This window comes from Phalacrocorax carbo, chromosome 9 (assembly GCF_963921805.1).
Source record: "Phalacrocorax carbo chromosome 9, bPhaCar2.1, whole genome shotgun sequence".
Lineage (NCBI taxonomy): Eukaryota > Metazoa > Chordata > Aves > Suliformes > Phalacrocoracidae > Phalacrocorax > Phalacrocorax carbo.
Genome location: NC_087521.1, coordinates 19,327,034 through 19,352,652, shown reverse-complemented (window position 1 = coordinate 19,352,652; position 25,619 = coordinate 19,327,034). Strand labels below are relative to the sequence as shown.

The 25,619-nt window shown below is 46.6% G+C and overlaps 1 protein-coding gene across 1 annotated transcript in view; it reads left to right on the top strand.

Annotated features, from left to right (window-relative positions):
- The first annotated feature begins 605 nt into the window (after positions 1 to 605).
- The window catches only part of FOXN3 (forkhead box N3), a 219,186-nt gene continuing 194,172 nt past the window's right edge, over positions 606 to 25,619 (top strand). The window contains exon 1 of the mRNA XM_064460546.1: positions 606 to 714. The gene's annotated coding sequence lies outside the window, so the exon portion shown is untranslated. The remainder of the gene's footprint in view (positions 715 to 25,619) is intronic.

Here is a 25,619-nt window from a genome sequence, read left to right as displayed (position 1 = left end):
AGGAGGCAGGGCGCACCCTTGGTACTGTGAGCTCTCCTGGCCTGGGGAGTTTTCTCTGTTGTTTGACGGTATAGAATACAGTATAACGGGGTGCCAGGTCTCGTCTGGGGCTCCTGGCAAGTAAGATGATAACAAAAATATCAGTTTTAGTTCTCAACACACAGAGGTCCGGCTCCAGTGACACGAAGGTCACTCACAGCTGCGAAGTAACGGCGAAGGCAGGCGGCCAAGGCATGCGGGCACCCACCGGGGGCCGCGCCCCTCCCGGCTGGGGGGCGAGCACAGGGCTGCCTGCCCGCACCGGGGGTCGGCAGGGCCGGGCAGGGCGGGCACCCCAGCAGGGAGAGGAAAAGAAACTGCGGGACCAGCCACCCACCACCTCCCCGCAGCTCCGAGGAAGCCGCGTCCCCACGTACCCGCAGGAAAAGACCCCCCGGCAAACCGCGCCCCGCAGCCCGACCCCGCCGCCTTCCCGCTCCCGCGCCCCCCTTCTCCCGAAGTTTCCTTGGGGAAGGCCCGGCGCGGGCACACGCCGGCAGCGGCGGGGGGCGGCAGCGGCGCGGGGCGGGGCGGCCGGGCGGGCGGCGCTAGGGCCCGGCGGGGCGCGGCGGCTGCCTCCCGCCGCGGGGCGCGGAGCGGGGCCGGCCGCGGGGAGCACCCACCCCCGCGGCGGCGGCGGCGGCGGCGGCGGGAGCCGGGGACCGCGGCGAGGAGGTAACGGCCGCGGCGGTGGCGTTTCGCGGTGTCATCGGGAGCGGGTGTGTGTGCGGGGGTGCGCGCCGGCCCCCGCGGCAGCCGCCGCGCCCCGTCCCGTCCCTCCCGGGGCAAGGAGCCCCGGCCGAACTTTGGGGGCCGCGGGGCCGTTGGCGGCGGGCGGGGGCGCAGCGGGGGCCGCGGCGGGGAGTTAGTCGGGGCTGCCCCGCGCTGGCCGCCCCCGTCCCGCCGCCGAGCCCCGCCGCGGTGGGAGGCGGAGGGCGGCGCGGCGGCGGGGACGGGGACGGGAGGAGGGCAGGGCGCTCCGGGGCGAGCAGGGGACGCGTGCGGGGCGGCCGCCGGCGGGCTGTGCCGTGCCCCGGGCCGGGCGGGCGGGAGGCGTCGGGCGCAGCCCCGCCGTGCAGCCGCGCCGCCGGCTCCCTTTTGTCCCTGTTGCCGCCGATCCGCGCCCGGGAAGGAGCCGCTCCGTAACTGAGGGGCTCCGTCTGTGCCTGCGCGCCCGGCTGAAGGGCATCCTCCGGCTGTTAGAGCCGCCGGGAGAGGGGTTTCCTTACGCCCGCATCAGCTCCCCTTTGCTCGCTGTTCTCCAGCGCTGGCTCCTAACTTGTCAGGAGTTACGGTGGGTTAATTTCTTCACGATGCGTGCATGCGTCCCCGCACCCCGGAGGAGGATTTCCTTGTTAACCTGCCACCTACGCTGCGGTCGGTTATTATTTATATTATCAAAAATACGTCTGCGAAAATGCGTGTGCGCGGCTACGGCACGACTGCTGCTACAGCCCAGTTTACTGAAACTTTAATTGCAGCAGGCGACGTTTCGCTGTGGAGCCATTTACGTCAGAGCAGACCGTTACTCCGGTGGGATAACGGCGTCTCTTAGACGATGGGTTTTCACGCAGGGAGGGCTCGTGCTGTTTCATGGGATGAATCAGAACAAAAACGAGCAAACAATGAAAATGAGTTTGCGTGGTGTCAGAAAACCCAACGTGGTAACGCCTGTTAGAGGCGCGGTAAGTCAGGCAGCAAACCCCCAGTTTTCTCCAACGCAGCCCACGTATCAGCCGGTAAACAACATAAACTGTGATCACTTGGCAGCCGAAAATATAAGGCCTTGCAGCCCTGGCTCCTAAGCGTTACGTGTCATTAAAGTAGCTCTCTTGGAGGAGAGGGACTGTCCCAGGAGCTGTAAAATCTATAAACACTTTTCTGATTGGTTTAAAAATTTAGACACAGGAAGCGGATGGTATCTAATAACAGACAAGTGGAGACACTGTTGTCATGGAAACTGAGAAGACTACCCCCTCCCCATTTATTTAAAAAAAAAAAAAAGAAAAAAAGAAAGAAAAAAGTCTGCATATCATCAGAAATGCCTGCAGACTGCCTTGGCTGCTGTTGCCTTTCCCACAGCATCTGTTGAAACCTGAGAACGTGCCTGTCAAATCAAGGTCATTTTACAATAAAACCCCGTGCTGCGTCTCCCCTCGTTCGTCTCTGGATGTTGTCCCGCACTTTCCACCCAAGGAGGAGTTTGGGAGATGAGCCCGCCTGCCCCGTGCCCGCCGGGCTGCCCTCGCTGTGGCGGGCGTCCTGCCCAGCCAGGCCTGCAGCCCGCAGGGGCTGCTCTGGGGAGGAGAGGCTCCAAGCAGCAGGACCAAGAGGGTTAAAAAAATAGTAGCGAGGGATGACTTTTTAATTTTTAATCGAATGACCAGGCCACGTTTCTCTTCTTGGGAATCTGTGGACCTGGGAGAGAAAGCTGGGATTGATTTAGATCTCCCCCTGCTCCTCCTCATTTCAAAGTTATATTAAAATGTAATGATTTGGACTTGAATATTAAGGCCATTTCACAACTCTGCCTCACCTGCACAACAGAAGAAAAAAAAGGGAGGCAAATGGCTACAGTAAACTCTGGGCAATTGTTTTTAATAAAAAAAAAAAAATCACTATTTGGTTATAGCGTGCTGTTTGAGGACAAAAGCAGAGATACGAGAATAAAATATACTTCATTACTGATGAATGCAGCATGAGAAAATCAGACTATTATTGTGGTAAATTGAAGTTTTACTTTGCTGGACTATTGAAAGTTTATTGTGTGTGAGAGAGCTATTTTGCTTTTGGAGCGGGAGAGAAGTATTTCACAGCAAACTCACAAGAAAGGTTTTAGTGTTTTTGCTTATTTTCTTGGGCAGCAGGCGTTGATGTCAGATGTTCACGATGGAGAGATGTCTTTGAGTATTCACTGCGTTTTCTCCGAAACGTTTCATTTTGCTCCCCTTAATCTTCATTTTGCAGTGACCGAGCCGAGAAAGAGCACTTGACTACTTTACCCACTGTATAAGTCATCACTTTGAAGCCTTAAATGACCAGTTTGACCTCTTTTGCCTCTTTGCTTGCATATTTCACTTTTTGCATTATTATTTCTTAAGAAAACCAGAGGCTGGTAAGCAGGTCTTGTGGATCAGGAGGTAAATTCTGAAGGGCGCTGGGGCGAAGGTGCTCAGTGCACTCTCCACCCACCCACACCCTTGGACCTTGCCATCCAAAAAATCCAAGGCCTGGCTTTAAAATCTGTCTGGGGGCAGAGCAGCCTAAAGGGGTGGTAAAGTCAGAGGGAGCAGTGCCTGCTTCTGCTCGAGGAGTCCCTGCTGGCTGCCGGGCTGGGATGGCGCTGGGGCGCGGGAGCCGGGACACCCTCCCTGCTGTCGGGGAAAGGCTCAGGGAGTCGGGCGCTTGCGTGTTTAATCCAGCTCACGACTGATTAGCCAGATGCTGCTTTTAATTGCTGTGGAGTTCAAATGGAGAAAGTTTGCCTTGGTAGCGAAAGTGTGCTTGCTTCTAGAAGCGAATTTCCTGTTGTCGGGAGCACCCTTATCTGCAGGAAGGTTCGAGGGCAGGAAGTGTGTCAGTTACTTGTTTTTACACAGTGAAGGAAATGAGCTGGATTAGGTACTTTCTAGATTTACCCTTCATTGTCCTCCTTGTCTGTGCTACTCTATCTCTCTCTAATGGTTTTAGTTTGTAAAAGTTTTATGATGTCAGTCATTCCTGAGGGAAATGCAAGAAGTTAAATGCTTGTGTTGTCCTGCCATTTTTTGCTTTTAAACCCCCCCCCCCCCCCAACCTCTCTGGGCCACATTTTCAAGAGTATCTAATTTACAGTTTATACCTTTTGAGTCTCATTAATGATACTCAGCTAAGCTTTTTTTTTTTTCTTCCTCCCCCCTTAGAATGGAAGATCAAAAAACGCACCAGTTATTTTACTAATAGGAGCAGTCCTTCTACTTCTGAAATGCCTTTCATCGTGGATCATAAGTCACTTTATAGAAATGAATTTTTTAATATCCACAGAAGTTGTGTGAGCATAGGAAGCTGAAACATAGCATTTCTCGTGGACTGCCCAAAGTTGCAAGGCGAATTAGGAGCAGAGCTGGGAGTCAAATTAATTGCCCCTTATTCAGCAATTGCTAATTGCTAATGGATTAAAACTTTGAAAATGCATCTGCCTTTCCCAAGTGCGCTCGTGCTAATGTGCCAATGCAGTGCGTATGTATTTGGGATGTGGGGTCGGGGGTAAGAATATAAGCAGTGTTTCCAGAACATGCCAGTCGTTTACTGGTCCCCGTCCAGCCTGGCGTGGCTGGGATGCCAGGTGGGAGGCTTGTAAGATTAGACGCAGCTTTGGATGAAAGTCCAAACTAAAGGCGAGGGCTGGGGTTTAGGTCATTGTGTTCTAGTAAGCAGGGAGGCTCAGGGAAATAAACTTTATTTCTCCGATGTCGGCTCACAACAAGAATATTTATGGCATTAAGCTGAACTTTCACAGAGGGTTTTGAGGAGGAAACGTGGAAAAGTTACATAAACTTGTAAGAAGCTGCCTGGCATGCCGAGCAGCTTCAAGTAGTGATTTTTGGCATAGGAGATGGCTTGGTGTTAGGAGTCGTTCCTGGCAGAAGAGGCTGCCAGGGCTGTCCAAAAGCCTAAGCTGGGCTGGAACAGGACTGTCCTGGCTGATGCTGGAATTTGCCGGTTCATGACTTCAGATGTAACACAGTGCAGCATGACTTTGGCCACAATTTAGAAATATTTCTAATGAAACTGCATTTGGCTTGTTACCTGCTCTCATGGCCAAACCAAAGTAAAACTAACAAGAATAATGAAAAAAAGAAAATAAAAAGGGACTCCAACAAAACAACATTTCATTTAAATGTAAAAGTTACAGCCGTGTTTTTTCAGAAGTGATCAGCTGATTCTGAGAAACCAGCCTGAAGCTCTGGAAGGCAAGGCAGTTTTTGGGAAGCGACTCTCTTCTAGGCTTTGGAAATCTGACTCCGTTTCAGGTGCCTGAAGTTCAGTTGCCAAGCATGAGGGCAACTCAAACCCTCCTTAAGTTAACTGTAACGCTTTAGGTGCCGTTAGCAGTCTTGGGACTTGTACTTGATCTGGACTAAAGCTGTCTGTCCAGCTTAAGTTTTGCCCCTTGGCTGCCTGCATACCCCACGAAGGAGCGAGGCTCCCTGTGGCCCAGGTGCCACCCTCCGGGGTGGGCACAAAGCGACAGCATAGCCCTGCTACAGAGGTGACTGGCGAGAGGAGTCTGGGGAATGGTTAAAACTCGCCACGGCTGGACACACGACTTTCAGGTGGTTCAAGTTGTGTAGGACCACCCTCACGTTAGCCCAGGCACTGGTGGCCGCTTGCTTGCCAGGGGTCAGTTTTGCTCTACCTCTCTCAGAGAGGAAGAGAAGTAACATGTTAAACTCTTTCAAAACTCCCCCTAAACCTCATCTATTCCATAATGTTTGCAGAAGTTGGACAGGCTAAGTAAAACACTGGACAGTATTTTGTCACTCTTTTATTTCTCTGCCTGTAGTCTAAGATGCTGTTGCTGGAGATGGTGTTTCTCTGTGTCGGCACTGACTGCGGGACAAGCAGACGGCAGGGCTGTGACCTGTGGTCAGGGTTGGTAGGTGCCACTGAATGGAAAGATCTGCCTAGCTGTTTGATGCTGTAGTTTTTTTCCAACATTAGCAGGAATTTACATCAATGCTAGCCAATATAATAAAATTTCCAGCACTGGTTGTTTTTAAGTTTTACTGAAAATAGTTTAAAATAAAATAAAAATAAATATTATTTAAGGACCAGGATGGTTTTGGCCCACACTGGCTTTTCCCTTTGCCCACCTCCCACATGCTGGGTTGTAGTGGGATCCTGTCTGTGAACTCTGCTCAGACTGAGTGTGAGGTTCCCCAGTGAAAGCCCAATTGCAAAGCGCTTACCTGCCACCTATTTGCTGATACAGCCCACTCACAATGTCTGGGCATACTTATTTTTGTTGAAATGAAAATATACCAGAGTTCCTAACAGACGGGGCTTTACGTACGAGGCAATCCAAGCTAGATTCTGGAAAGCATTTCAGAGTGGCAGCTTTATTGGAAATTGCTTCTTAATACTGTACAGCAAAGCTGTTGTTCTTTTTAGCGTAGCTCTTTGCAAGACCTGTGCCTGCCCAGCTGAACTGAGCAGTGGCCTTGCACCTCCTGTGACCTTGCCTCTCGTCCCGGGCTCGCCAGGCTCCCTCTCCAACCCCTGGCAGCTCTGCGGCTCCCCGGTACAGAGCTGCTTTTTGTTTTTTCTCTTGGGCTTTGTAGAGAGGCCAACCTTTTCCCTGGATGAGGTTGGCTTCCGGCACAGCAAGCAGATGCAAACTCCGCAGCCCGGCCCATCCTTGCAGAGCTGCGCTTGATGTTACTCCCCTCAGTAAGATCTTCTCGTTGCCAATTTAATTGCTGGCCAGGCTTGCTGCGGAAAGGAGCAGAGGCATTCGAGGGGTTAGGAGAGGTTATTAGAGATGGGAAGAAGCTGAGGGTCTGAACCATCCAGATTTAACTGGATTAAATCTCATTTTACCCCCAGCTCCAACTTGTTTTGATCTGGGTTTTACAGTAGATCATTTGTAAAAGCTACCCAATTAATATGTTAATTTTAACACCAGATTTTGTAAAGCTTTTTTGTTAGAGGTGGAGAAGGGAACCAAATGTTTTGATCCTATTTTTATCGTTATCTTCACTGAGTTTTTCTCACTCTGTGCTTTGCAGAGAGGAGTGAAATTTTAATAATTCACTAATATACTTTCACTTCATTAACATTTTATCATTCTGGCATTGTGCATATGGTGAACTCCTTAGTACTTTCATTAAGGGCCTGATCTTGCCCCCACACTCTCACATCCCTCCAGGTGTGGAAAACCCTAAATAGCAGGTGCTGTTCTGCTTTTTGGAAAGAACTTTTCTCATTTTCCAATAGACAGTAAACTGAAGAAAACACACCAGTATTTTGCGGGGTGGTTTTTTTTTTCAAGTTGTCTGGCTGTTTTTTTTTTTTTTTTTAAAACAAAATTTAAACGTTTCTACAAAGACAACATGGATGGCTAGGTTTGAGCCACTAAGTGCCAAAGCCTCCAGCCATTACAAGACTTAATAGCGTGGTCTAGAGAGTGTGAAGATACAGGGTGTTATTGTGGTATCATTTGCATCATTTTACACTGTGGCAGAGATTTATACTGGTATTAAAATGGTTATGAGAAACTTTCAGGTGCCTTACCTAGGATAGCACAGTGCTTGGTATTAGGATGGCACAAAACCATGTAACACTTAATGTAATCTTGGTGATTAAGTACATAAGTTTGCAGGTGTGTGCTCATGTTGTGTTAAACAGGTGCTTTTTAACTGTGTCCTATTTGAAATTGGATGTTGAACTTCCATGGGGACTCTTCTTCCCTTTTTTTTGCTGCTTTTTTTTCCCTAGCATAAAATAAAGCTCTGAATTGGTGCATGATTTGGTACCGCTAATTAAAGACTGTTAGCACACCAAATTACTTCAGGTGTATTCAGAAGGCATAAGAAGCCAAGCATGGCTGAGGAGTGGACAGTGGGTAGGTGCAGGAGGCTTGAGAGTGGAAGGGGAACTTCTGGGTTGTGAGCAGCAGAGAACTAAGGGCCAGGTAAGAATTTTGGTAGGTTACGTGTTTTGAAAAGAGTCTGGCTGTTGTGAGACTGGAGGACAAGAGATCACAGTAATAAATACAGGAGGTGTTGAGGGACCTGGCTGAAGGTTTTTACTTGTCAAATAGAATGTATTTGCTTTTAGAGGCACCAGGACAGAAACTCATCTCTTGTAAATTGGTATAATGCCATTGGAGCTAGTGGAATTACACTGACTTACACCAGCTGATGGTCTGTCTGGTGGTATTACAAGAAGAGTGAATATGTGAAGGGTGGGGGAACTGGAAGAGGTTATAGGCCTGAGTAACAGGGAGGGTGGAGGTTTGTTCAGAAGTGATAGAGAGGCTGGGCAAGTGAAGAGAGATCAGAAGGTCCGTTGCAGCTATATCGGCTTTGATTTGACAACAAGACACCCAGCCAAGAGGTGTCAGCAAGGCAGGCTGAGAGATGGCCTTGGCTGGAGAGGCAAGTCAGCGATGGAGAGTACATTCCTCATTGGCACAGTAGCGATTGTTGTGTGAGTGAAAAAGATCACGTAGAGGGTGAGGAGGAGGGGGGAAAAAAAGGCCAAGGCCACAGCTGGAGCTAGGGGAGAAGACGTGGAGGTACAGAGCAATCGCTGCACAAGGATGAGGAGGGCTAGAAGACGGTGACTCACGAAGCCGAGGGAGGACAGAAGTCCTTCAGCCTGCAAGGAGGAATAGAAAACACCAAGTATTGCTTAGGGTTGAGAAGAGAAAGGGAACGACATTGACATCTTTAGAGACATGAGCCATGAATAATCTCTGCTACAATTAGAAAACTCTGAAAAGCTGAGCTATAAATAAACTACGTCTTAACTGGTACGTAAATTTTTTTTTTTCCTGTCTTCTATTGTTGCAAAGTGGTCTCATGTAATGGTGCAGCAGACTTTAATGTCCCGGGGATGGTTATAGCAGCATCGCTAGCTGATGCTGCGCTGCATGGTGCTGCCGTGGCTGCTCTGTGCAGAGCTCTGCCCCTCGCTGTTCCAGGGGGTGCAGCGGCCACGTCAGCCCTGGTTTACCCAGGGACCACCATGCCTGCTGCAGTCGGGGTCCTCAGGGAGGCATTGCAATCAGGTTCTTGCTCAGGAAATTCAAACAGGTGCCAGAAGGGTACAGGTTTTTGATTAAATGTGCCAGCATTGTAGCTGTAGTTGCTGTACCCCGGTTATTAGGCCCTGCATGGGGGAGCAGGGCGGTGTTGGACCACCAGTGGGCATGGGGGGCAAGGGAGATGGTGGAGGGGTTCCCCTCTGCTCTGCAGTGCCTGGTGGGAGCAGGGCTGGGGTGTGATGAAGAAGGTCTGAGGAAAACATTGCAGTGTCAGTTTCTGTTGTGACCGAGTGGGAGAGCTCACTTAGGGTGTATTTTGCCATGGAGTAACTTGGTGCAAGGAGGAACAAAACACAGACTGGAAAAAATGAGGTGGAATGTAGGAACAATGAGGAAAACTGTAGAAATTAGGCATGTGTGAGGGTGGTCACCCTTGTTCACAGCAGGTCTCATTACTGGAGTTACTGCAACCCATTTACAGTCCTGGGGCCCACTGGAATGACTGGAAACAGCCTGACTAGAAATGAGACTGGCTTAATTGTACCAAGACAAGAAAAATTAAAAAAAAAACAAAACCCAGCATCAAAAGTGAAACGTAAAGTGCATTTTAAACATCCTTTTGGTTTTTGTAAGCCAGGGTGCCATTTCTAATGGGTGGGACACTCCCATTCCCTGTTTGTGATGCTGGTGGTCTCCCTGTCCTGAACCTCAGAGGCAGCTAGCCTGGGTTGGAAAGTCGGTGTTTTTAGAAGCAGAAAACATTTTGGCTTTCTAAGTGGAATGATTTCTTCCTTTCTTAGTTGTATCAAAAGCGTGTGTTGCTGCCATTGCAGCAGTTTGTGGGAAAAAAAAAAAAAAAAAAAAAAGCTGAGCATCTTGAAGGTAAAATAGTGGAGAGATGGCTCCTGGGGGAAGCAAGGAAAGGTGTGGAGGGCTCAGAGGCACAGTAACGGGGTGCGAAGCCTTCTACCACAGGTCATTCAGGTGGGTTATCTCCAGAAAGCAGTAGTTACCCTGTGGCAATGGCTGACACTAGTTGCAGAGCAGAGAGGCTCATGTCCGCTCCTGGTCCCGTGCAGCTGCTGGGACGTTGAGCACCGACGTGAGCTCAGGCGGTGGCCTTGCTCTGGTTCCTCATGGGCTGGTAACGAGGCCGTGCACCCTCAGAAGTCACTAATGGCGATTAAAGACCATGGCTGTAGGATCAGGCTTCCAGCAGTTTCGTGCCTGTGCTGTCAGGTTGGAGGGTTGTACAAAAGTGTTGAAGAGATGCTAAGGATGAGGAAGGGGCCCTTGAACCCCTTGTTGTGGGGATAATTTCACACTGCTAGTAGCAAAGGCTTTTATACCAGAAAAGCAGTGTTACCTTTTGTCAATGGACTGCATGAAACAGCCTTTGCTGTGTTGATGATAAGAATAGTATCAGTCTTGCCCAGTTGTCCTTTCTCCCTGAGAGGGTTATGTCCCAAGCTGGTGGACTCTGCCTGCTCCCCATGTTGGCTGTGCTTGGTTTATTCAAACCATGCTTCCTCCCTTCTCACTTTTTTGTGCAAAGTGCATTCTGCTCAAATGAGGATGCCTGTTCACGGTGTGGCGTGGGCAGTTCAGGAATTGCTTTTAAATCTGGAGCAGGATTTTTTTTCTCATAGTAATTTTCATTCTGAATTTGTATTCAGTCTTGCTTACTACCGTTGGCTACTGCTGATTGTGTGGGGGTAAGAGCTGGGACGACAGAGCAGCAGGGATCCCAAACACCCTGCTCTGTCATAGACATAGTGTAGAAAAAAAGATTTTCATTCTGACCCTCAAAACTTACAGCCTTAATAAGGTATTTGCAGCAAAACTTACTCCAGTATAGAAGTCTCTACACCAGTATAATTATTTGTCCTGCTTTCATATTTCACGTTTTATTTAAGTTCCTGTCACCTGCTAATAACGTGAACGTTGGGGAAATTTGGAGGGTATGCACACTATTGTTGGCATTTCTAGAGCAGCTGCTACTGGCCTGCTTGTGTTCAGCAGATTTCTTACTGTCAAAAACACTTTCAGCACATGAATCAATGGGCAGGAAACCACCTAAATATTGATTAATGTAGACAGAAACTGCCCTCCCACCTCTTGTTTATGCACAACGATGACAAAGGCAACAGGATTCAGCTCCTGGGCTGTTGGGAAGAGCTTGTTTTATTTCAAAAGTAGAGCTTTGTTTTTTATGGAGACTCGCAGGTACTAGTGCTGGGAGTGAAACACAAGAGACAAGAGGTTCAGCCCAGGTACAACATCTGTAGGCGAGGAAGCGCCTTGACTTCTGCAAGTGTTGAATCAAGCGGCAGGGCACTTCAGAAAATCTAGCCAGTCGTTCCTTCTGGTGCCAACGTGAGAATGAACACTGGCAAAAATTGAAGCATGTCCCTTTTCATGTCAAAATCTATCGACTCTTGATTGTCTTAGCTGATTTCAATGAAGATTTTGCCTGAGCAAATAGCTCGGTATTTCATCATGTAGATGGTTGATGTTTAAAGTCCATCTTCATGTATTCATGGGGATCTGCCATGGGATGCAGTGGTGGTAGCTTCTGCTTTTATGGCTGCAGAATTTGATGCTCCATTGCCATCATCGATATAGTGATGGTGAGAATCATAGAATCATAGAATTGTTAAGGTTGGAAAAGACCCTTATAGATTAGCGGTTGGACTCAATGATCTTCACTGCCAAGTCCACCACTAAACCATGTCCCTGTGCACCACTTCTACATGTCATTTAAATACCTCCAGGGATGGAGACCCCACCACCTCCCTGGGCAGCCTGTTCCAATGCCTGACAACCCTTTCGGTGAAGAAGTTTATCCTAATATCCAACCTAAACTTCCCCTGGCACAGCTTGAGGCCGTTTCCTCTTGTCCTGTCACTTTTACTAGGAGAAGAGACCGACCCCCGCCTCGCTACAACCTCCTTTCAGGTAGTTGTAGAGAGCGATAAGGTCTCCCCTCAGCCTCCTCTTCTCCAGACTAAACAACCCCAGCTCCCTCAGCTACTCCTGGTAAGACTTGTTCTCCAGACCCTTCACCAACTTTGTTGCTCTTCTCTGGACACGCTCCAGCACCTTAATGTCCTTCTTGTAGTGAGGGGCCCAAAACTGAACACAGTACTCGAGGTGCGGCCTCACCAGTGCTGAGTACAGGGGCACGATCACTTCCCTGCTCCTGCTGGCCGCGCTATTCCTGACACAAGCCAGGGTGCCATTGGCTGCCTTGGCCACCTGAGCACACTGCCGGCTCATGTTCAGCCACCTGTCAACCAGCACCCCCAGGTCCTTTTCCTCCAGGCAGCTCTTCAGCCACTCCTCCCCAAGCCTGTAGCATTTCATGGGGTTGTTGTGACCCAAGTGCAGGACCCAGCACTTGGCCTTGTTGAATCTCATACCGTTGGCTCTGGCCCAACGATCCAGCCTGTCCAGGTCCTTCTGTAGGGCCTTGCTGCCCTCCAGCAGATCAACACTTCCACCCAGCTTGGTGTCATCTGCAAAATGGTTATTATTAATTTGTATTCCAGTGGTAGGTAAACAGTGTTAATATTTGGCTCTTCCCCAGCCACCCGTGCTCTCTCAGGTGCGTTCTCCATTGATACCAAAGGTGATTTGTGTGAGTATTCCCACTCTGGCAGCGAGAGTGATGCACGTATGGCTCTTTGGAGGCAGCAGATGAGAAGACTTCTTTATACGCAGATATACTGCAACATGGATTTATATTGCTGTAACTGTGAAATCTGTATCTTGTTATGAACAAGTCCATTACTTGTTCGTGCAAAATTCAACACTTTACCAGCCAACGAAGCAAGGAGCAGAGGGCTGAACTCAGCCCCCTGGGCAGAGTGTTTTGGCCTTTACTGACTTGCAGACCTTTCAGCCCATGGACTGATCTCAGTGTCTTGTGACTACAGGAGTGAGTGAAGGTGGCTTGTCAACACGTTTGTCTTGTGGTGATGAACTCTGATGTCTAATGACTGAACCCAGGTAACAGCCTTTCCCCGAGTTAGTGTACTCATCAGGTCTCTGTCTTGGCCACCGCACTTTACAGGAGCACAAGAAGCTGGTTGTCTTTACATTTAAATTTAATTGGCTAAACCTATTAAGGAGGAGACAGACAGACGTGGGCAGCAGCAGGATGACTGAATCCTTTTCCAATAGCCAATAAAGCTAACCCTCTTGCCCTAGAATGCCTAAGTAGCAGCCTAAAGAACTGCTTCGTCTGTGAGCTCTGTTGTGATTTAACCCCAGCCAGCCACTAAGCACCGCCCAGCTGCTCACTTACCCTCCACCCGGTGGGATGCAGGAGGGAGTCGGAAGAGAACTTGTGGGTTGAGGTAAAGACAGTTTAAAAATGAAAATAAAATAATAAAAATTGTAATGAAAAGGAAACAACAAAAAGAGAGAAACAAAACCCAGGAAAAAACAAGTGGTATAAGCACTCACCATCCACCGACCGATGCCCAGCCCATCCCCAAGCAGTGACTGCTGCCTCCCAGCCAACTCCCCCCAGCTTATATACTGAGCATGATGTCCCATGGTATGGACTATCCCTTTACCCAATTTGGGTCAGCTGTCTTGGCTGTGGCCCCTCCCCTCCCAGCTTCTTAGGCACCTGGCAGAGCATGGGAAGCTGAAAAGTCTTTGACTTAGTGTACGCCCTGCTTAGCAACAACTAAAGCATCAGTGTGTAGGAAAATTAACTCTATCCCAGCTTAAACCAGGAAAACTGCAGAAGGAAACATATTACAGAAATGCATGTAATGAGTTTATAACAGTGTGTTAATTACCACTGCCAATAGTTATATTTCATTTTTAAAGCAACTTCATGCAGGAGAATATAATGAAACATACATTTTCTGTATCTTTGTCAGTCAGAAGTCCAAGAAGTGATTCCTGTTCCACTTCTGTCTTGTGGCATAAAGTAGTGCAGCTCCACTGAAGCCAGAGGCGGATAGCTGGGGAGAAGGCAGCTTCCTTTTTCACTAGAGAGCTTTAATGCAACATTGTTTTATTTCTGGACATTAAAGTTAATAACACAGCAAGTGTATTTTAAGTCTTTCTAGGACCTCTATATGTTAAATAACTGCGAACAAACTTTACAGTCAGTCTATAGGCCTTCATGATATATCATTTTGAGCTGCCTTCTATCTATTACGTTTTATCTGCCTGCAAAATCCATTTCTAATTCTGTCTGTATCTCCTTTGCGATCACTTGCCCGAAATCTATTCCCAGGATTCTCCTTATTTTAGTGAAATATCTCTGCTTCAGCACCTTTCCCAAGGTGGCTGATCTAATCACGGCACTATCAGTTATCACTTCTCATTTCCTTTGCTAGCTCTGTCAAATGCAATGCACAGCCTAACAAAGTGACATTCAAATACTCTCAGTGACCAAGGCTATTTCCCTCTCTTTTACTCTGCAAAACTGGAATTGTATGTGGCTTCTAAACACGTGCCCTTCGCTCCAGGAATGTGACTTGTAAAGCACCCTGTGAGAAAACTCAGTTAATATTAAGCAGATGAAATAGCTGCTTCTTTATTTGTCACAGGTAGGTTCCATTTATAGTGACCCACTGGATATTAAACCCCACATCCACGACCTCTTTTTTCAGGTAGAGGAGAGCGATGCTTCATTCCTGCCAACTGGCAAGAGAATCCTACGTTGCCGTCAGAGAAATGAAATTTGTCACCTCCCTGTTCCTCACCTCCGTTCTTGTCTGTTTATATATACATGTTTCTCTTTTAAATATGAGTGTGACTGTATGCAAAGGTCAGCATATACCAAACAGGGTGCTTGTGTTTCTCAAGGATGGAGTCACCTGCATAGTGGGATCCTCTGTTAAGGTTAAATGTGGTTTCTATGGACACAGGTCCAGCAATAGCATCTTTTTTTTGGCCTTTTTTTTTTCCCTTGTGTGACAAACCTCTTAGTGTTATCTTAGATTGGTATCACAGACTAATACTTGTTTTAATAAGTGTGTGGCTGACTACTCCATCCACTCTGGAAGATAAAGTTATCCACATGCATCCTCTCAGCCCTTCCTGCTTTGCGTCATTTAACACATGCTGACACGAGCTCTGCTTTGCTGCAGCCTCATTTCTCTATTGGTTTTTTTGCAAGGGCTGAAGCCTAAATCTTGGGGGTTTTTTTTTGTTTTTGGAGAAAGCAGGGAGCAGGCTTTCACCAGACTGGCTAGGAGTGTGGAGAGAGCCCTCTCCACGCACCCTTCCCAGCTCCAGAGCACCATGAAGTACAACATTTGCATGGTGCTGGGAGTTTACCATGAGCAGCACAGCTCTGGATTTCTTCTGAAATCAGACAACCTGTTTTTTGGTTTGTTTTTCCCGCCCCCCCCCCGCACTGTGTGAAGCAAACTTGTCTTGCAGTCTGCAACAGATCAACACACGTATTTTCACTGTAGCCTGTACAGGTTGCAGAACTGAGTTTGTTTCAGACAGCGGGGGGAAAATTAGGAAAACAGGTTTTAAGCTGACAAAAAGAACCAGTCTGATTTGTTGTTTATGGCCCAATGCAAACCAGGTGCTCTGCATTTCAGTTCTTCGGCACATATTTCGAGGAGCTGTGTCACAGCCTGGCAGCTTCCAGGGCAAGGTGTTTGCAGTCCTTCACGGCTGTTCCTTGGATGCTGTCCCTTTGGTCGGCTGCAGAGGTGCAAACTGGGGAGCATCTGTCCTAATGGGATGGCAGAGTGAGCTTCTGCATGTCCTTAAATGGTAATTTCCAATACAGCTAAATAATAAGAATGGCATCTAATGGCTTAAAAAACTGCTCATTGCTGCATTTTTTTAGCTATTTCTTCACTGTAAGAAGGTAGAGAAATCTGTGTTAAAATAATAATTAAATGCTGACAGTACTAAATTTCCACCCAGTGTGAGTTGGCAGCAGTTGCAAACCAAAACATTAGGTCATTAAAGGAAAAAAAACGTGATTAAATACCTCTGTATGTTTTTCTGATTAGCTATTCTTAAAAAGAGCATGTGGCTGTAATAGAAGGGTGTACTTGACAGCAGCAATTGCTTTTTTGGGGAAAGGTAAAGTACTCAAATTTTAATATGTATACATGTGTGTGTGAAAGGATTTCTTGCTGATCTTAGCTATGGGGATATATATCGTACTAATCATCCATTTTTAAAAGCCACCACAAAATCTCCCTGCCAGGAAATATGTGAAATCCCCTCAATATTACGTTTCTGGAAAAAACAGTTAGCAGTGACTAATGTGCTCGGGGTTTTGTTTTGGTCTCTTTTTTCCTCTTCTCTGGCTAGACAGAACTGATTTTGCACTTGAGAGTTGAACAGCCATGGTGGATTTTGCTGTAGCGTGGATGGTACTGAAGCACTATGAGGCTCAGGGGCTGGCTGCAGCGTGCATCCTGCAGACATGCAGGTAAGAGAGTTTCTGCCCCAAAGAGCTTGCTGCGATGGGGAGGTATGTGAAGTTGGGTGAGGATTCGGAAGGGGGAGGGGTGGTGGCGTTGGGAACAGAAACCCCCCTTTACCCCATGCCCACTCATGGCTAGAGGTCCACTGCTCTCAGAGGCAGGCTAAAGCTGGCTCTCTTGACTATATTTTATTAAAGCGCTGTTGGCTGAGGAGACTGCAAAGTAAAAATTGTCAAAAGGTGCATTTATAGGCTGCCACTTTTTGCCACCTGCTTCTTCCTTTGATGCACTTTACCATATATTTGCTCCAGTGTGCTTCATAGCAATGTTTTAGGGGCTGATATCTACAGCACACATATGTGTGGAGCTCTTTGCAGATCCTCTTTAAGGGATGTTGCTGGAGCTAGTGAGGAGGGGAGGACCCAAGCCAGTGGGGACTTGGGCCACTGCAGGAGAGCTGTGGCTGCTGCTGGTCCTGGGGGAAGCCCTGGGGCCTGAGAGGGGTCAGTGGGCTGCCAAGCATCCCCTCCCCAAGTGTTGGGAGCATCTCTGAAAGCTGTGTGACCTCTGTGGCCAAAGCACACTCCCAAGCATGTGCTGAGTGTGGAAGGATGTTCTGGCTGCTGTGGCTTTTGCTCCCATCATATCAGAGCAACTCATGGACGGTGGTGTGTGTATTACGGTGGCAGCCTTGCGAGCCACCGCAGGGTCGTCCTTCCTTCTCCCCTCCTTCTGGCTCTTCCTTCCACAATTACATTTGAGAAACTGAGGAACAGATGGGTTAAGAGAGAGGTTATGGAAATTATTTCAGGCTGGTGTGTTGTTTGAAGACGTAGCGTAGGGTAATACAACCTTTTGTTGTATTAATAAATTCCTGTCTACACCCAGAAGTTGCATATGAACAGTGGTCTCCCAAATGTAACTTCTGCTACCTGAAAGACATAAGGGAAAGGTTCATCTGAAGGGGTTTGAAGGTATCTCAGCATCGTGTGCTTAGAAATTTACTCAGCACTTTTACTGGACTCTTTTAAGGACAACTAGGATATTCATTTTTCCCCTGGGAGCTCTGTAAGTTACACACTTTTTTTTTTTCCTTTACTATGCATTTCAGAAAGCAATTTCTCAGGAAGAGTGGTTCCAGTTTAATCTCCAGATTATCTGTTGTTTCTTTTCCACCCCAAGATAAAGCAGCTGATTAATCAGCTAACCCTAATTCAGGCAGAGCTGGAGACTATATATGGGCATATGTGTAGGGATCCAGACTTTAGGAGTACTTCTTTAGGTTGCCGTGTTTCAGCTGTATAGCCTGAGTGCATCAGTTATTTGGAGATGAATGCAGGTGCTCCAGTGAGCCTGGCCACTGCTCAGGAGTCAGGTCCTGAGACCCCTGGAAACATGCCAGATTTGGAAAGCAGAGCAAAAGGCATATTTCTGCAAATGTTGGAGTGATTAATTTTTTGCAATTGAATGTGGTGACCAAGAGCAAGAGAAAATTTTGGCCCGTATTTCAATCCCGTGAGAAGATGTGCCAAGCAAAGAACAGATGGGATCAGGGGGCTGCCTGTGATTGTCTGAGTCTTGGGCTGCCTCCATTGTGGCCCTGGCAGAGGCAGCGTGACCTGCTCTCACTTATGTCTGCTGCCTTTGCTGCCCTGAAGCTCCCGCCTCAGTCACCGTCCTGCAGGGTGGCATGTGCGACGTGCCCCACCAGGATGTCCTTCCACAATGTGCTGTGGGCAAGCTGTAGTCCCTCTGTATGGGGACCCTTCCTCATGAGAACTGACCATCACTAAAGCTTGGTGACAGAAAGTGGGTCTGAGAGCCTGGCCCTCATATCTCCAAGTTCATTGGGTCCTTGTAGTACTAGCACTAGGTTGAGACAAACTATTTCTCTGCTGACATTAATGTACTTGACCCTATAGAGTGCAAGGTAGCCAAGCAGTTACAGGCCATTAATCTCCAATTGCTTTTGTCAGGTATTATATTCATTAATCCAGGGCCAAACAGTGGTTTAGTTGTCAGCATAGACTATGATAAGATTTTTTTTTGATTCCTGGTTAGTGCCAAGTTAGCATCTAGCTAGTAGTGTTTGCAACCGTGTAGACAGATGCCCTCAAATTTCACAAGTCGCTGCACCAAGCTAGGGCTCAGCATCAGTTCATCCACTAAACGTGCTTTCAGAACCAGCCGCTTTTCCTGTGCTTGGATGGCTGGTTCGGTGAAAGCCAGCTGCTGCTCAGGTACCTGTAATGGGGGCTGCCTGTGTTTAGGTATCCTACGTAGTGCACCACATAGCCCGACATACCTGAGAGGCAATTCCCAGAGAGCTCTTGACTAGCCGGGCTACTTTTTCACCCTGTGGCCTCTTTGGGCACAAATGGGGGGAGTTGGGTTGCATTATTTCATTCGCATGCTGATTTTATTGCTTCATTTTGCAGAGAAGGAATGCTTCAGGCATCCCATGGCAGAAATTCTTCTTATTCTTGGACACTGCCTAAGGGTTACTCATCAGAACAATAATCGCTAAAAAATAATGATGCTGAGCACCAAGACCTACGGAGTGCTTTGATACACCAGGCTGTGATGGTTGTGTATAGAGGGGCATCATATTGTAGCTTGAATTGCTATAAAAGGCTCAATAGCCATTCTTGGGCAAACTGCTGGTACCCATAGTCAGGAGGCTGTCCGATCTTGATCTGCAGCTGCTCCTGAGGTGAAAACTGTTTATGTTTTAATACATTAAGTTCTGCTCACACTGTTTAGTATGGAAGTCTTGTTTTGAAAGTATAACAAAAACAAGAAGGAAGAATATTGAGATGTTTTAACACAGCAGAAAGCATTTTCTTCCTACACAGTGCCATTTCAGAGAGGGAACAGCTTCTCCTCCAGTTCTATTTTGCTCTAGGACTTTCTCTTCTGAGATTTAAACATATGCTTGTATTGGTTCCTCAGCTGGTGTGTATCTGTTGACACAGTATATCTACTGACATAATGCGCTTTCCATGTTTACACCTGATGCTTTTGCTGTGCCTCTTTAAACTCAGCAGATCTTTCAGGTTTTGAACATGGTCCTTTTAACAAAGCTGTAACATGGGGGGCTTTGGGGTTTTTTTGGTTTTGTGAGAACAACATTGACATAATTACAAATAGCAAAAGAAAAAGATTGGGAAGATGCTCTTTATCCTGACGTCTGTAGGATTTCTTATGTCCCCTGCAGCATTTACCCTTATTTAGCAGATGGGGACCATGAAGCTCCAGGTGGCTGGATATCACGTAGCAGTTCGTAGCACACCTGGAGCAAAATCCAGATGTGCTGGGTGTCTGTGAAGTGTTGTCACTGCAAGGCTTGCCCTTCCCTTGGGAAGCTGCCCACAGCTGGAGGCGGGTCCATGCTTGTGAGACTCTCAGCATGCTCTGACTTTGCAGCTGGTGCTGCTTCAGATCCAGGGCAAAGCAGGGATTTCCAGAAGTGCATAGGTAAAGCCAGACAACAAATCCATTTAAAATCCTTGTGTGTCCAGGTAAGCAGCTGAGATCATGCAAACCATCACTTTTCTCAGCGGAAGTGGAAAGGAGCACATTTGGGAACTATTGGGCCTGCTGTGCCTGGCCATAGGAGGCTTTGCTTTCAGATATCATTTGTGTGATTTTGTCCTAGCTGAAATAGCATTTGAGGAGATAGAGTAGCAACTTTAACCTCTGTTCAGGCCATCTCCAGAAAAGATACTAATTATCAGATACTGGAATAAAATTCTGGTCCTATTGAAGGATCTTAATGATTTTTGAGGGTCCTGAGATCATCAGTGGTAGGCTGACCTCATCACCTCTGTTAGATACTCTGAAAGAGACTCTGGCAGGCCACAGCAACGTAGTTCTCTAATTTTTTTTTTCTCTTGATTGCTGTTGTTGTCCTGGTTTTGGCTTTTGTTTTCCCCCAAATCTAGGCATTATTATGTTTTCATCCCATGTCCCATGCATGTATTCTTCTGCTAATGAAGGAAAGGAAATGGTGACAGTCAGATTTCCATTTTTAAAAAACAAGAGCATCTTGACTTTGTTATATTTTTGGACAGGCTACAAGTGATAAAGTTGAAGTTCTCTGAGGATAAATGGATACTATCATACTGAGAGTTTACTGAGTGCAAAGTGTTTTGGAAATAAGTTTGTTTTTTCCCTATGAAAATTAAAGGCACCAAATAAGCTGAAGTGATTTTTGATGTGGTGCTTGGGATTTTTTTTTTTCATTTCTTCAGTTTTGTGCTACAGAAGAGGCAGTTTTTCAAACTATGTTGAATGGAAATAGGGAGCCCCTATATTGTGTAGTCTGGGTCTTCAAGCTAGTTCAGCTGTTAGTAGGACCACTCTTAAGTAAGTCCTTTAGGCTGACGTAGGTGCCTAAATACCTGCCATAAATACCATGCAGTTTCTATTTTATATGGTTTGATTTCATTACAAAATTTTCAAATTATCACTCATTCCTCTGCCCTACTATGATCTCTTTGGGTATTGTTTAAAGGAACATCCATCACAGTTTTTTGCAGGCTGATATGATACCAGTTTGGTGCTCAGGACCTGCCGTCATGCCACAGTTGTTCCCACTGTTAGGGTAAGGCAATCACGGAGGATTCCCATCCCAAGGATGCGTCCTCCACCACTGCAACTTGGCGACTGCAGTCAAAGAGGGTGATTTCACCTGGCTGTGTCCATGGGGGTGCACTGACTTTGGTTACAGTGCCAGGGACTGTGAATCGGCAGCTGTGGTGATGAGAATGAGAGTTCTAGGTGCTTTGTCAAATCTGGCAGTGAGTTGCCTGCTGCTCGCTTTTTGTTTGGCGATTCATTGTAAAGCCGTAGCTACAAGTTTCACTTTCCACAGGGATGTTCTTTTTTTTTGCCTCTCCTAGGCAGGATAAGCAGAAATTGTTGGAGCCTGCTGGTATCTGTGGCTCATATCTATCATTACGCTGGAGGCAGACATCCTCTCCTCTTCCAAAATATGGAAGATTTCCAGTTAATCGTCTGGAAGCTGGGGAGGGGGTGGGATTTTTTCTTACTATCTTCTTACTCTCTCGTGTACAGCCACTTGTTCTTTTGTGTTAACTGTTCATACCTGAAGATTTCTGAGAAGGGGATTGATACTGTGAACCGTTAAAGAACAAGATTAGACAAGGTGGAACTGGCTTTGATTGCCACTTTGGTCTATGACACTCTGCGCTTTTCACTGCAGCACAGATGAAAGAATATGCTTATTCCTAAAATAAATAATAATCTGATGCTCACCTGAGTTTATCTATTCACTTGGAAGAAAAAAGTTTCCTTAGAAATGAGAAGGCTATTCAAGAATCTGTTAGGCATTTTAATTGCAGTGTGTGATGAATCCTTTGAAGTTTTATTACCTATTATATACTTGATTCAAAAGTTGCCTTTTGCAGTAGCTTAAGGTTTTTTATTTGCCTAAGAATATTAACATTTCTGTTTCAGTCTTTGAAAGAGCAAACTTTCTGAGCATGATTATGAACATTAGGTTAATGCATAATCCCCACTCAGAGGTTCTCCTAGATTTCCATGTGCTTGTTTAGAGGCTGTTCAAAGGTGCTTAGTTTTAATTGCCATTATGTGAGCACACAGAAATAAGGACCCAAGAGCCTTATCAATTATTTTGCTCACAAATTCATTTTTAGATCATCTCCGAGCTGTTCTAAGTTGAATTTACATTGAAGTTACTGGGAGGTGTAAAGGTTTTCATCCAAATAGGGAGAAGGTTCTGTTGTCTCCTTACTTAAATGCTCAGTGGTTATTCCTTTTTTGGTCTTAATGTAATTGCTGAGGATTTATTTTGTTTCATGTGACATTGGCTTTTGCAGGTATTTTAACTGTCTTGCATGTGCAAAATTCTGGCTGCCCACATAGAAATAGTAGTATAGGTCTGTTTAGAAATGACATAAATGGCCTAGTTCCTCTGGCTTTCAATGAGCTATAAGATCTTAAATACTTGAGTTGAAATGGAAGAAGGACCTTGCCTTTTAACAGCTTTGAAAACGTTACTTGGAGGGCTAGAACTGGGATAATGTAAATAAAATGTTATGTTTATATATATATATGTTTATAATTGAAAGGACCTGCCTCTTCCACCACCTGAGAGAAGCCTTTCTGCAGTCCTAGTTCCCACTTCAGCATCTTATCTAAAGATCTGTGAAGTCCACAAGGGAATTTAGAGTGAGTCATTGTGGAGTAAGAAACTGGCAATGTGTTTCTAGAATGCAGCAAAGGGCTGGTGTGTGGGGGTGAGCTCTGCCATGCAGCCTGGACAATACCAGAATGTCACAATAAGACTGAGAAGGAAAAAAAAAATAATCTACTGTTTTGTGCGTTACACTGCAAAATGGAGTAGAAAAAATATTTTTAAATGCTTGTCACTCAAGAATTGACTTCTGGAGATCGTACAGAAATACCCTGTACTTAATGCTATGTGTTACACAAATAATGAACAGCTTTCTGGCACTGAAGATAACATCAGTATCAATAACAATAAAATACAGTGGGGTAAAATCTGTCACGTTAGAAGAATTCAAATTGTCTCTGATCTTGCTTTTCCCACCCACATGTATCAGCTGTGCATGGGGTACTCCAGAAGTTGGGCTCTGCGGATTTGTGGTCCCTTAGCTAACGAGACCCAATAGTCCTCTTATATGTATATTGAAATGAATAATATGTGCTGGTGAGGAGTACAGAAACACCGTTTTGAGCCCTGCCGAACCAGATGTTAAGAGCATGAGAAATGCCCCAGTCAGTTAGAATTAATTTGTTGAAGCCCAATGTGTTTCTGTCAGCCGGGTGGTGGGGGAATGCCGCCCGGCATCCTGCAGCCCTGTCCCTGCTGATGGCCCAGCCCTGGAGGTGGGTGTTGGTGGTCCCCTCCAGCCCAGGCCCAGCGGTCAGTCCCTGCGGCTGCCTGGGGCCGCTTGCACTGCACCTGGTGCCAGTCTCGGAGAAATAAATAATGCACGCGCGGTGTGGTTATCCTCATCAGCTTCCTTTGCCTGCCTCGCAGGTCTGAGTTTCTTGTCCCTGAAGTTACCAGGTCCTGCCCAGCTCCTTATTTGTACTTGCCCAAAGCCTGTGCGTTACCATATCCTCGGCACGGTGTTCACCCCGCTGGCATGGTCTGCATTGCCTTAATCTCCGACTCCTATTCGGCTCTTAGGTCATTGTCCATTTTGCCTTTTCATCTGTTTTTTTAAAGAACTTTTTTAAACTCAGGGGTAACTAAAACATTTTATGCCCTTTTTTTTTACAATTAATATTTTTGAATAAATATTTTTTAAATTCTCCCCCTTTCTGACAAAACAGCCTCTGTGTGTTTGGTGGAAGGAGATTGGTCAGTTTTTCAGTAAAAAAATTCAGTTAGAATAAAGCCTTTAGTTTCCAAAAACACTGAAGTCCTGTTTTTTGGGTTGCAAGCCTGGTACACATTTCCAGGGTACCCTGAAAAACAGTCACCACCAGATTTTCAACATTCTTCAGGAAAAGCAAGTGCAGTTTGTCATGAATCACGGTTAATTTATTCCCCATTCCATAAATGTTATCCCCTACCAGTCCAAACGCTGCATTATGCCGCTGTCATTAACCATCTGTTTAGCATGTAAAACTCCTCGGGGCAGGGATCGTGTCTTTGCTTTGTACTGAGTAAAGCTGAGCCTGTAGCTGACACTTGAGAAACAATTAATGATAATGCAGCTCAGTAGGGTACTCGGATACCAAACTAATAAGAGTGGTATAAATGCCTGGCTAGATGGGATTAGAAAGAACTTCTGTGTCCCAGTGGTGTGTCTCCAGCAGGTGAAGGGAAATAGTCTTAAAACATCATCTGACACAGAACAGTGCATTTCTGAAGGATGTGAAATAGTCAAGGATGCAAGAGAATCACAGTTTGGGCATATATCTGTGTTTTACTTGATTATTATTCTTATGAGATTTTACCAACTAAATAGTTTTCTCTACTGTAGAATAAGGGATTCAGAGCTTCAGAGCATTAATCTCATTAGTGCCTGCATTTTCCTTTGCAGTCTTCTGCACGCATTATAAGTTGATGCTTTATTGTATTTCCCTTTGTATCTTAATGATCCCTGTGTGTCTGGGGGGGGAGAGAGAGAAGCGCAGTAGATTTTCATCTCATGTTAATCCATCAAAATCAAGTTAGTCGCAAGTGATGGAGGAGGCGCGTGTGTGCACGCAGACGTCAGCGCCCAGCCAAAAGCTTGCCAGTTGCCCAGCAACCTTCCCAGAGGAAGATGGATGTCCTGCCACCCGCTCCGCTTTTAGCTGAGCCACAATATATTCTTGGTACCGCATCCTCCGCGCACGCAGGGGATGGGTGCGTGGGCTCAGCCAGCGGGGGATGTGGAGTCTCTCAATAGTTGGTGCTTGTGCCAGGGTTGGATAAAATGCATTTTGCACTGTCCTGTTAATTCAGTTGACTACATCACGTCGCTTTGGGAGCAGGCGCTGCGAGCTCCTTCACATCGCTGGCCTTGCTCTTCCCCTCCCTCAGGCTCTTAAAGCCACATTGCCAGCATCATTTCTCCTTTTTAGAAAGGCCCTTACCTGTAATAACAAGTAAACCAGTGGGCTGCAGGAGCTCAGCGAATGCCATACATGTCACTGGCCTCTCGCTCTTTGGTGGTTTCTTTAGTTTGTGAATTGGGCTCAGCTGGGGCTGGGCCAGGTCTGACCTCCTTTTCGGCTGTGCTTCCCCGTCCCGTGGTTGTCCGGCGTTAGGGCTCCCAGCCATGCCATGCACGCAGTGGGACAGGCACCGTCGGGATGCAGCCTGAGAAGCCTCTGGAGAAATCAGAGGGCTGTTCCTGTTGGAGTGTTGTGTAATGCCAGCATTTTGAAACCAAATAGGACCTGACAGTATCTCTTTAATTTTATGGAATATTTAATTATTATAGGATGCATTTATTTGCTATTTGGTTTTCTTTAGAAGATGTGCCAATCTTGTGCTTTAGGGTGAATTTATCATTCTTGCGCATTTACAATGGTTGGATCTAAATCGTGCTGAAAAGCTGACACAAAATCCTACCTGTGTAATCGCAGAAATCTTTCATGGTCTGACTCTGGTGCCTTTATTTATGTTGACAAGTTCTTTACTTAGGGTTTGATTAAGGAAAAGCAGTTACGAATGTACTTGACTTTAAATCTTTTAATAGTCCCATTGAAGCTAATGAACCTTTTGATGGTTTTAAACTTGAACATGTGCTTTGCTGGATCTGGACCTGTGTGAATGGTGTTGCTGAGCCAGCAGGCCCTGGGAGCCTGGGGAAGGCAGTAGGAGCTACATTCGCTCGGGTACTGTTGGATCAGGTTCTTTGACCACTGCAAATTACAGTGTAGAG